This window comes from Bombina bombina, chromosome 5 (genome assembly GCF_027579735.1).
Source record: "Bombina bombina isolate aBomBom1 chromosome 5, aBomBom1.pri, whole genome shotgun sequence".
Classification (NCBI taxonomy): Eukaryota; Metazoa; Chordata; class Amphibia; order Anura; family Bombinatoridae; genus Bombina; species Bombina bombina.
In genome coordinates this window covers 1056643212-1056655552 of record NC_069503.1, presented here as the reverse complement: position 1 = coordinate 1056655552, position 12341 = coordinate 1056643212, and positions in this window count along the sequence as shown.

Here is a 12341-nt window from a genome sequence, read left to right as displayed (position 1 = left end):
GCTACAATTCACATATATGTCTATATATATATGTTTAAATACGTATGTATGTGTTTATATGTGTATATATGTCTGTAAATACATATATACATACATAAATTATCAAATACATATGTACACACACAGACACACACATATATATATATATATATATATATATTTATCTTTAGACATGTATATGGTATGTATCTCTATGTTAAAGGGATACTGAACCTACTTTTAGTCACCAATCAGGAAGGGCTACCCAGGTGCTGAACCAAAGATGGGCTGGCTCGTTAGCTTACTTTCCTGATTTTTCAAATAAAGATACCAAGAGAACGAGGAAAAAAATGATAATACGAGTAAATTAGAAAGTTGCTTAAAATTGCATGCTCTCTCTGAATCAAGAAAGAAAAAATGTTGGTTCAGTTTCCCTGTAAATTCTTTTTTATTACCTTTTATATCTAACACCTGATATCTTTGTATCTTTTAGCCCTTATAACTTTTGTGTACAATATTTTTTGTGAATAATTTGTATTACATAGTGTAATTATACTTTGTAATGTATTTTGATGTGTTTTTTGCAACTTTTTTGTTTAGCAAAGCAGTTAACCAGAGCTCTGAAGTCACAGTAATTATTCTAGCGTAAATTGTGATCGCACTCAAGAGATTGAGAGCTTGATGCCTTCAGGCTCGCCGAAAACAGAAGTTATGAAGCAGCGGTCTTAAGACCGCTGCTCCATAACCTGTCCACCTGCTCTGAAGCGGCGGACAGAAATCAACCCGATCGAATGCGATCGGGTTGATTGACACCCCCTGCTAGCGGCCGAATGGCCAGGAATCTGCAGTGGGCGGCATTGCACCAGCAATTCACAAGAACTGCTGGTGCAATGATAAATGCCGACAGCGTATGCTGTCGGCATTTATCGATGTGCAGCGGACATGATACGCTACATCGTATCATGTCCGCTTGCACATTAATAAATTGACCCCTCTGTGTTAACTTTCAACTCCCAATACCAGTGCTAAGCCTAATGAGCGCAAACACCCACGATAAACTCCTCATCGCTTGCCCACAAATGCTTTCTCTCCACTCGTAATCTGGCATATCATTTTTTTAATAAAACAACTTAAATCAGTATTGATCTTTTATTCAAAGAACAGCATTATATTGAGTTTCCTTTTGCTTTGATGGGGCATTAAAGTATTAACCCCTTAATGACAGAGGACTTACCAGGTACGTCATAGAAAAACATTCCCTTAATGACAATTGACGTACCTGGTACGTCCTCTGTTGTTAGAAGCGCTGGAAGCGATCATGATCGCTTCCAGCTGCTTACAAGGGATTGTAGTGATGCCTCAATATTGAGGCATCACTGCAATCCCTTATTTTACCCACCGATGCAGAGAGGGCCACTTTGTGGCCCTCTCTGCATTGGACTATGGCGATCCTTAATTCGTTGGTGGGTGGGAGCATCTTGTTTGAGGAGCGGTCAGGATATGCTCCATATTTGTCTGTCTCACTCACGATCAATATTGTCAATTTCGGCGGTTGCGGCCAGGGGGGGCGGGTGCAAAATATACCGGATCAAAATGAAAAAAAAAAATCAATGCAGATGCATGGGGATCTTCTTGTTTAGTAAGTGATCTGGGAGGGAGGGATGTAGATGTTTTAAGGGGGGCCAGCTACACTACAGAAAACGAATTTTTAATCTAAAAAAGTTAAAAAAAACTATTTTTGGGGGCAAATTGGGTACTGGCAGACAGCTGCCAGTACCCAAGATGGCGGCAAATAGGTAGAGGGGGAGGGTTAGAGAGATGTATGGGGGGATCAGGGAGGTTGTGGGGTAAGGGGGGATGCAGACTGCAGACAGTATGAAAAAAAAAATAAAAAAAAATAATAAATGATTTTTATTTCAGTACTGGCAGACTTTCTGCCAGTACTTAAGATGGCGGTGACAATTGTGAGGTGGGGGAGGGAAGAGTGCTGTTTGAGGGAGGTCAGGGGGGGATCAGGGGGTGGGATGTGTCAGGTGGGAGGCTGATCTCTACACTAAAGATAAAAATTAACCCTACAAGCTACCTAATTAACCCCTTAACTGCTGGGCATATTACAAGTGTGGTGCGCAGCAGCATTTAACGGCCTTATTATTACCAAAAAGCAACGCCAAAGCCATATATGTCTGCTATTTCTGAACAAAGGGGATCCCAGAGAAGCATTTACAACCATTTATGCCATAATTGCACAAGATGTTTGTAAATAAATTCAGTGAGAATCCTAAAGTTTGTGAAAAAAATTGTGAAAAAGTCAACAATTTTTTTTATTTGATCGCATTTGGCGGTGAAATGGTGGCATGAAATATACTAAAATGGGCCTAGATCAATACTTTGGAATGTCTTCTAAATAAAAATATACATATACACAGGTGTGTGAGAGTTCAAGGACTAAAGAGGTAGGGTCTATGCAGGAACACACAGGAAACACTGTGCCGGCGCCTCTCCCGGCACAAACCCAGACTTGCAGACCAGGCTGCCCTTTCCAGGTATATAATAAGCAAAAAACTTTCCTTGTAGATTGCTCCCAGACCAGAAATAATCACTGTTTAAGGCACAACACAGACACATGAATCAAGGTAAAGCAAATAGATCATACCTTTATTTTGGCATGTTGGACAAACACTCGACAAATGTAAGCGGTGTGACTACCAGGAGACACAGGTGTGTGGAGTGTGACGTCATCTGACGCGTTTCACGCCCTTCTGGCGCTTTGTCAAAGAGGGTTGGATAACCTTGGTCGTCACATGGGTTATAGTTTTAGTTAATGGTAGTGATGTGGGAGGCCAGGGGATTAGGGCTTAATTCATTTATTTAGTGGCGGCAGGGTCTGGGGGTGGCGGCATAGGGGTTAATACATTTATTTAGTTGTGGCTGGGTTCGGGAGTGGCGGGATAGGGGTTAATAACTTTATTTAATTGCTGTTTGTCCAACATGCCAAAATAAAGGTATGATCTATTTGCATTAACCTTGATTCATGTGTCTGTGTTGTGCCTTAAACAGTGTTTATTTCTGGTCTGGGAGCAATCTACAAGGAAAGTTTTTTGCTTATTAAATAAAAATATATACTTGTCAAGGGATATTCAGGGATTCCTGAAAGATATCAATGTTCCAATGTAACTAGCGCTAATTTTGAAAAAAAGGGGTTTGGAAATAGCAAAGTGCTACTTGTATTTTTTGCCCTATAACTTGCAAAAAAAGCAAAGAACATGTAAACATTGGGTATTTCTAAACTCAGGACAAAATTTAGAAACTATTTAGAATGGGTGTCCTTTGGTGGTTGTAGATATGTAACAGATTTTGGGGGTCAAAGTTAGAAAAAGTGTGTTTTTTCCCATTTTTTCCTCATATTTTGTATTTTTTTTTAAGTAAATTATAAGATATGATGAAAATCATGGTATCTTTAGAAAGTCCATTTAATGGCGAGAAAAACAGTATATAATATGTGTGGGTACAGTAAATGAGTAAGTGGAAAATTACAGCTAAACACAAACACTGCAGAAATTTAAAAATAGCCATTGTCATTAAGGGTAAGAAAATTGAAAAATGGTCCGGTCATTAAGGGGTTAAAATAAAATTTGGTGGTTCATCTATAACAAATTTCTTTCTTTTACTAGTTGCTTTTTACTGCTTTAAAAGGATTAAACACATAGTCAAAGTTGCATTTCTGGAACACGCTTATTTTCTCCAGTTGAGGATTTGAAGCATACCCACTTATACCTGATTTGTATTTGTTCATCAGCTGTAGCCTCATCTGGAATGGTATAGGAAACCACCTCTAGAAGAGAATTTGTTTAACAATAAAATGCTATAATGAAATAGAGTATATACTGTATAATATGTTTACACTAAAATGTCCTTTTATTTTAATATATATCTTCTAAACCTATTACAAACATGCAGAATTCAGAGTGACTTTTAGTATAATTCAATTGCTATATTAAAGGGACACTCAAGACAAAATAAACTTTTATGATTCAGTAAGAGCAACAGTTTTAAGACACTTTCCAATTTACTTCCTTTATAAAATTTTGCGCATTTTCGGCTAGATTTAGAGTTTTGTCGGTAAGGACCCGCGTAGCTAACGCCGGCTTTTTTCTGGCCGCACCATAAAAATAACTCTGGTATTGAGAGTCCACATAAAGGCTGCGTTAGGCTCCAAAAAAGGAGCGTAGATCAATCAGCCAATCAGAATCAAGTTCAATCCGATTGGCTGATCCAATCAGCCAATCAGATTGAGCTCGCATTCTATTGGCTGTTCCGATCAGCCAATAGAATGCAAGCTAAATCTGATTGGCTGATTCCATCAGCCAATCAGAATATTCCTACCTTAATTCCGATTGGCTGATAGAATCCTATCAGCCAATCGGAATTCGAGGGACGCCATCTTGGATGACGTCATTTAAAGGAACCGTCATTCGTCGTTCAGTCGTCGGCCAGGATGGATGTTCCGCATAGGAGGCCTTCAGGATGATGCCGCTCCGTTCCAGATGGATGTCGATAGAAGATGCCGCTTGGATGAAGACTTCAATCGGATGGAAGACCTCTTCTGCCCCGCTTGGATGAAGACTTCTACCGGATCATGGACATCTTCAGCCCCCCGCTTGGGCTTGGATCAGGACATCGGAGGAGCTCTTCAGGACCGATCGGTGAACCTGGTATGGTGAAGACAAGGTAGGAAGATCTTCAGGGGCTTAGTGTTAGGTTTATTTAAGGGGGGTTTGGGTTAGATTTTAACTTTAGTAATTTAGAATAGGGTAGGGCATTTTTTATTTTGGGGGGCTTTGTTGTTTTATTAGGGGGCTTAGAGTAGGTGTAATTAGTTCTTTTTTATTTTTTATACTTTAGTTAGTTTATTTAATTGTAGTTATTTGTAGGTTTTGTATTTAATTAATGTATTGATAGTATAGTGTTAGGTTTAATTGTAGGTAATTGTAGGTATTTTATTTAATTAATTTAATGATAGTATAGTGTTAGGTTTAATTGTAACTTAGGTTAGGATTTATTTGACAGGTAATTTTGTAATTATTTTAACTAGGTAACTATTAAATAGTTCTTAACTATTTAATAGCTATTGTACCTGCTTAAAATAATTACAAAGTTGCCTGTAAAATAAATATTAATCCTAAAATAGCTACAATGTAATTATAATTTATATTGTAGCTATATTAGGATTTATTTTACAGGTAAGTATTTAGCTTTAAATAGGAATAATTTATTTAATAAGAGTTAATTAATTCCGTTAGATTAAAATTATATTTAATTTAGGTGGGTGTTAGTGTTAGGGTTAGACTTAGCTTTAGGGGTTAATACATTTATTAGAATAGCGGTGAGCTCCGGTCGGCAGATTAGGGGTTAATAATTGAAGTTAGGTGTCGTCGATGTTAGGGAGGGCAGATTAGGGGTTAATACTATTTATTATAGGGTTAGTGAGGCGGATTAGGGGTTAATAACTTTATTATAGTAGCGCTCAGGTCCGCTCGGCAGATTAGGGGTTAATAAGTGTAGGCAGGTGGAGGCGACGTTGTGGGGGGCAGATTAGGGGTTAATAAATATAATATAGGGGTCGGCGGTGTTAGGGGCAGCAGATTAGGGGTACATAAGGATAACGTAGGTGGCGGTGCTTTGCGGTCGGCAGATTAGGAGTTAATAAGGGTAGGTAGCTGGCGGCGACGTTGTGGGGGGAAGGTTAGGGGTTACTAAATATAATATAGGGGTCGGCGGTGTTAGGGGCAGCAGATTAGGGGTACATAAGGATAACGTAGTTGGCGGTCGGCAGATTAGGGGTTAAAAAAATTTAATCGAGTGTCGGCGATGTGGGGGGACCTCGGTTTAGGGGTACATTGGTAGTTTATGGGTGTTAGTGTACTTTAGAGTACAGTAGTTAAGAGCTTTATGAACCGGCGTTAGCCCAGAAAGCTCTTAACTACTGAGTTTTTTCCTGCGGCTGGAGTTTTGTCGTTAGAGTTCTAACGCTCACTTCAGCCACGACTCTAAATACCGGAATTAGAAAAATCCCATTAAAAAATAGGATACGCAATTTACGTAAGGGGATCTGCGGTATGGAAAAGTCGCGGCTGGAAAGTGAGAATTAGACCCTTTTTTGAGTGACTCCACATACCAGAGTTAGCCTAAAACCAGCGTTAGGAGCCTCTAACGCTGGTTTTCACGGCTAACGCCAAACTCCAAATCTAGGCCTTTATATTCACACTTTCTGGGGAACAGGATCCTACTGAGCATGTGCACAAGCTCAAAGCAGGTATAATTATACTAGTCTGTGATTGGCTGATGTCTGTCACATGATACAGGGGGCCAGACAATGGGAGAAAAAATAAATTTGTCATACACAAAATCTCCTGCTTATTTGAAATTCAGAGTAGGTGTAATTGAATTGTCTTTTTATTATGCACTTGTTAATTATGTAATTCTACTGCATGGAGTGGTCCTTTAAGGTCAAGTTCCCAGTTATTTAGCATGTAGTAATATTTAAATAACTTTCCATTTTACTTGTAATCCCTAATTTTATTTGTTCTCTTGGTATCCTTTGTGGAAAAGCATACCTAGGTAGGCTCTTGTGCAGCAATGTACTACTGGGAGCTAGCTGATAATTGGGGGCTGCACACATATATATGCCTGTTGCCATTGGAATACCCTATGTGTTCAGCTTATTTCCAGTAGTGCTGCTTCTTCAACAAAGGATGCCAAGAGAATAGAGCAAATTCGATAATAGATGTAATTTGTAAAGTTGACTAAAATGGTATACTCTATCTGAATCATGAAAGAAAAAAATGTGATGACTGTCCCTAAATGTATCACAACTTCCTACTTTAGGTTTTGTTGTGCTATTTAAATTGTTGAGTTTCTCATTGAAACCACTACCCATAATTAAAATCTCTTTACCTAAGTAGTGGTATAAAAAAGATATGATGAGCAGGTTTTATAATCATGGTAAGCTCACTCTATTTCAATGTGTATGGGTTATCTTGAGATCAAATGATTGCAGTTCCAGTAAGCAAAACAAGCTATTTCAAAGAATAAAAAAATAAACCCAAAGAATAAATTTCCTTAATATTTAATACAGGTGGCCCTCGGTTTACAACGGTTCAATTTACACCGTTTCAGAATAACAACCTTTTTTTCCAATCATGTGACTGCTATTGAAAAGCATTGAGAAGCAGTGCATTTATTAAAATAGCCAGTAGGTGGAGCTGTCCGCTTGTGTTGCAGCAAAGCCAAGCAAGTTGAAATTAATCAGTTTAACCAGGCCTGAGCTATCGAGCAGATTTCAAAAGAACAAGATCTTCCTGTCTATAAATCAGTCCAGATTGGAATGCATAGAAAGAACTGTTTGCAGAAAAATGCAAGTGAAGTATGTGTTGTGTGATTATTTTATTAGGTTTATAATGCTGTTTAGCAAATGTTTTTGTTCATTTAACTTAGTTTAATTATATATTCTGTGTTGTGTGATTATTTTATTAGGTTTATAATGCTGTTTAGAATGTAAAGTCTTCATTTCAAAGCTTTAAAAATAATGTATTAGGTGTTACTTATCACAATTTTGAGAGGGACTTGGAATCTAACTCCCTCACTTCCCATTGACTTACATTATAAACTGGGTTTCAAATTACAACGGTTTCGATTTACAACCATTCCTTCTGGAACCTAACCCCGGCGTAAACTGAGGGCTACCTAGGGTTGCCACCTTCAATACAAAAAAATAAGGGACGCCTGCCACAGCGGGGGCCACACCCCTCTGGACCATGATGATGATCACAGGACCGATGACAATGACATGCCAGTAGTAAATCACAACTTAAAGGGACACTCTAATCAAAATTAAACTTTCATTATTCAGATAGAGCATGCAATTTTAAACAACTTCCCAATTTACTTCCATTAACAAAATGTGAACACAAAAAAAAATAATTTAAACTTTGAGTCACCAGCTCCTACTGAGCATGTGCAATAATTCACAGAATAAATGTGTATGCATTTGTGATTGCCTGATGGCTGTAACATGGTACTTGTATGCATTTGTGATTGGCTGATGGCTGTCACATGGTACAGGGGAAGTGGAAATAGACATAACTTTTAAAATTGTCAGAAAAAAATCTACTACTCTTTGAAGTTCAGACTAAGTTCTATTGCATTTGTTGATTATGCAAATCTACTGTGTTTACTGGTCCTTTGACACTAGGTCAAAATGTGTCAGACTGTATTTGAGTGGGAAGAACCGTTATGAATAATGCTTTTTGGGTGGCATAACAGCTGGGTACGAGCATGCAATGGCAGGAGCTCCTAGCGGTAATGTATAGTTATTACACAGACTGTATATACACAACACACTGTGTACTTATACATGGCTATTGATCTACATGTTATAGGTATGGTAATCACAAGCACCTGCGCACAGTATTATATATATATATATATATATATATATATATATATAGTTACTACACACACATTGTATATAGATACTGAACAGGTTATTCATAACTGTTTTTTATATGGAATGAAAGAAATGCACAAATATTGGACAGTTCAATAAAGTGACTCTGGTCGCCATAGCAATAAATGAAGGACGGCGATGCATAACAGCTAGCCTGGGTACGGTAATGAGCATGCTATGGCAGGAGCTCTGCTCCTAACGGTAATGGTGACAGGACAGGAGGGGCTGGGGAGGGAGGGGTGCCAGGCCAGCAGGTCAGGTGTGTGTGCCTTGAATTCAGAGGTGATCGTAAAAATGTCTGCTCCTTAGCTGACTGCACTGCCTAAAGAGGTATGATGATGACTGATGATGTGATAAGATGAGACAGGATTTGTCATTGTGTGGCATGTGTGACAAGACAGTGGCATAGTACAGTTACAAGATGTGGCATAGTGTGACAAGAACATGGTGTAACAAGATGTGGCATGTTTTGACAGAATATGTTATGGTGACAGGATTCTTCTTTTTTTTCCTTCAACATAAATATTGTGCACAGAAAAATTTCATCTTGTCTATTTTCTGGTACAACAGTTGAATGACACTACTGTGTATCTATAGATATATACTTTAGTACTGTGCTATTACTTAAGAGTCCTTATTCTAGCTGATTTATACTAACAGCCAGTTTATATCAGGCATCAGATGGATTATTTATCCCTGTGCTAACTACTACATGGAAAGCAGAAATTTCTGGGACATACTTCATCAGCTAGAATAAGGACTCTTAAGTAATAGCACAGTACTAAAGTATATATCTATAGATACACAGTAGTGTCATTCAACTGTTGTACCAGAAAATAGACAAGATGAAATTTTTCTGTGCACTTTATTTATGTTGAAGGAAAAAAAAGAAGAATCCTGTCACCATATATTCTGTCAAAACACATGCTACATCTTGTTACACCATATCATATCTTGTTACACCATGTTCTTGTCACACTTTACCACATCTTGTAACTGTACTATCAATGCCACTGTGTCTTGTCACATCATTCAATGTCATCATGCCACTGTACACAATGATTGACAAATCCTGTCTCATCTTAAAGTCCTAACGGTAATGCTGGTGAGTGACGCTGAGCATCAGAACTGATTGTGTAAGAGCACTATCTGATCATCAGTACTACAGTTATATAAGTATTAGTACTTTATAGCACGCACTGCTTACAGTACAGGATGGGCTTTCTACTGTATACTCCTGCTGCTTCAAGGTACAAACAGTGGAGTGGGCATTGCTGCGTAATTACCTGCGTTACTCTCACAGCCTGCAACCTATCAGTAGGTACATTTGCAGCCGTACAGCAGCATAATCAGTAGCCCAATGCCATTTCTGAGCTAGCAACCAGTCAGATTACTCTCATATAACTTATCGTAGCTCTAAGTTGCTATTTTACACATGTATTTTTATTTGCTCTGTACCAGAATTGAGCTAATAGTAATAAGTTTAAGCCTATTGCTGCCTTTTTAAGAGCTCCTTTATTTGTCGGTTTAGTTGGAGTGTGAGCATCAGAACTGATTGTGCAGTGTAGATCTCTATGTGATGATGATCATCAGTGCTACAGTTATATAAATAAGTATTAGTACTTTAGCTGACAGGACAGGAGGAGGGCCCGGGAGGGGATGCCAGCAGGTCAGCGTGTGTGCCTTTCAGAAGTTTCAGGTAACTAAATACCGACTAACTTACCGTTTAGGAGGCTTAGGACTGAGAGTCTGAGCTAATATGCAAGTAGTGGCTAGTGCTGTGCCGCGCAGAGCAACTGTCTGACAAGCAACTCGTGGACTGTCTGTCTGCAACTCTGCAAACCAACTACTGACAGTGACACTGGCTGTGCGTGAGTGATTACTTTAAAAACTCTGACCCAGATACAAGTCAGAGACTTTGACAGATAACGCCAGCAAACCAATCATCGCAGCCTCCACAGCTGCAGCTTCCCTGGAACAGCGCCAGCAAACCAATCATCGCATTCGCAGCCTGCCCTCCACAGCTCAGCTGCTTCCCGAATCCCTGGTAACAGTGCTGCGCCAGCCGCCAGCAAACCCATTCGCAGCCTCAACACAGGCTGGTAGTGGTAACAGCTTCCCTTACTTCAAATACGGGACAAACCCCGTCCCGTATTGATTCAATACGGGACGCAGTATTTTAACCTGAAATACGGGACGATTCCGTATTTCAAGGGACGGGTGGCAACCCTAGGGCTACCTGTACTTTGTAGCTGATATAATAAGTAACCTGAAGCACATTAACAGGAAACACATTTTCAGGTCTTTGTGCCTCATTAATAAAGGGAAGCAGATCTCAGGGAAATCTATGTTCTCTTTGAATAACTCTGGCCCAAACAGATGAATCTATTACTTAGACTCTTAAATAGATCATTTTTATGAAACATATTCAAAATATTTTTTTACATTTCTTATGGTTTTCAAATTGATTTGTTTAATGTTTGTGAAGTTTACTGTCCTTTATGTAGATTAATTGCAATGCTATATTATGCATAAAGTTTAACCCCTTCTGTTATTAGAAAGGACTGAAGATTATATGCGATGTTCGGTCCGCCCCCTATTCGTCATCATTGAGTAAACTTTGACCCTGTACCTCACAGTCAGAAGACACATTCCAGCCAATCAGAAGCAGACCCTCCATCCTAGACCCTCCCACCTCCTGGACAGCATCCATTTTAGATTCATTCGGAAGCTGCATTCTTAGTGAGAGGAGGGACAGTGTAGCTGCTGCTGATTTAATAGGGAAATCGATAGCTAGGCTAGTGTATTCAGTGTCCACTACAGTCCTGAAGGACTCATCTGATCTCTGCTGTAAGGACAGCACCCCAAAAAGCCCTTTTTAGGGCTAGAACATCAGTCTGCTTTTTTTTTTTTTTTCCTGTGTAATCTGATTGCAGTTGCCTGCCTGTCAGCGTGTGTGGAGGCTCACAGCGTATACTGTGCCCACTTGCCCAGTGCCACCACTCATATCTGGTGTAACAGTAGTGTACATTTAAAAAAAAAAAAAAACTTTTTTGACTGTGAAATAATAGCAGACAGCTGCCAGTACCCAAGATGGCCGCCAATAAGGCAGATGGGGAGGGTTAGAGAGCTGTTTTGGGGGGGGGAATCAGGGAGGTTAGGGGCTAAGGGGGATGCTACACCACAGCATATGTAAATATGCTATAAAAAAACAAAACATTTTTTAAAAACCTTTTATTTTAGTACTGGCAGACTTTCTGCCATTACTTAAGTTGGCGTGGACAATTGTGGGGTGGGGGAGGGAAGGGAGCTGTTTGGGAGGGATCAGGGGGTCTGATGTGTCAGGTGGGAGGCTGATCTCTACACTAAAGCTAAAATTAATCCTGCAAGCTCCCTACAAACTACCTAATTAACCCCTTCACTGCTAGCCATAATACACGTGTTATGCGCAGCAGCATTTAGCGGCCTTCTAATTACCAGAAAGCAACGCCAAAGTCATATATGTCTGCTATTTATGAACAAAGGGGATCCCAGAGAAGCATTTACAACCATTTGTGCCATAATTGCACAAGCTATTTGTAAATAATTTCAGTGAGAAACCTAAAATTGCGAAAAAATTTAAGTTTTTTTTAAATTTGATCGCATTTGGCGGTGAAATGGTGGCATGAAATATACCAAAATGGGCCTAGATCAATACTTTGGGTTGTCTACTACACTACACTTAAGCTAAAATTAACTCTACAAGCTGCCTTCGTGCTCCCTGGGCATAAAACACGTGTGGTGCGCAGTGGCATTTAGCAGCCTTCTAATTACCAAAAAGCAACACCAAAGCCATATATGTCTGCTATTTCTGAAC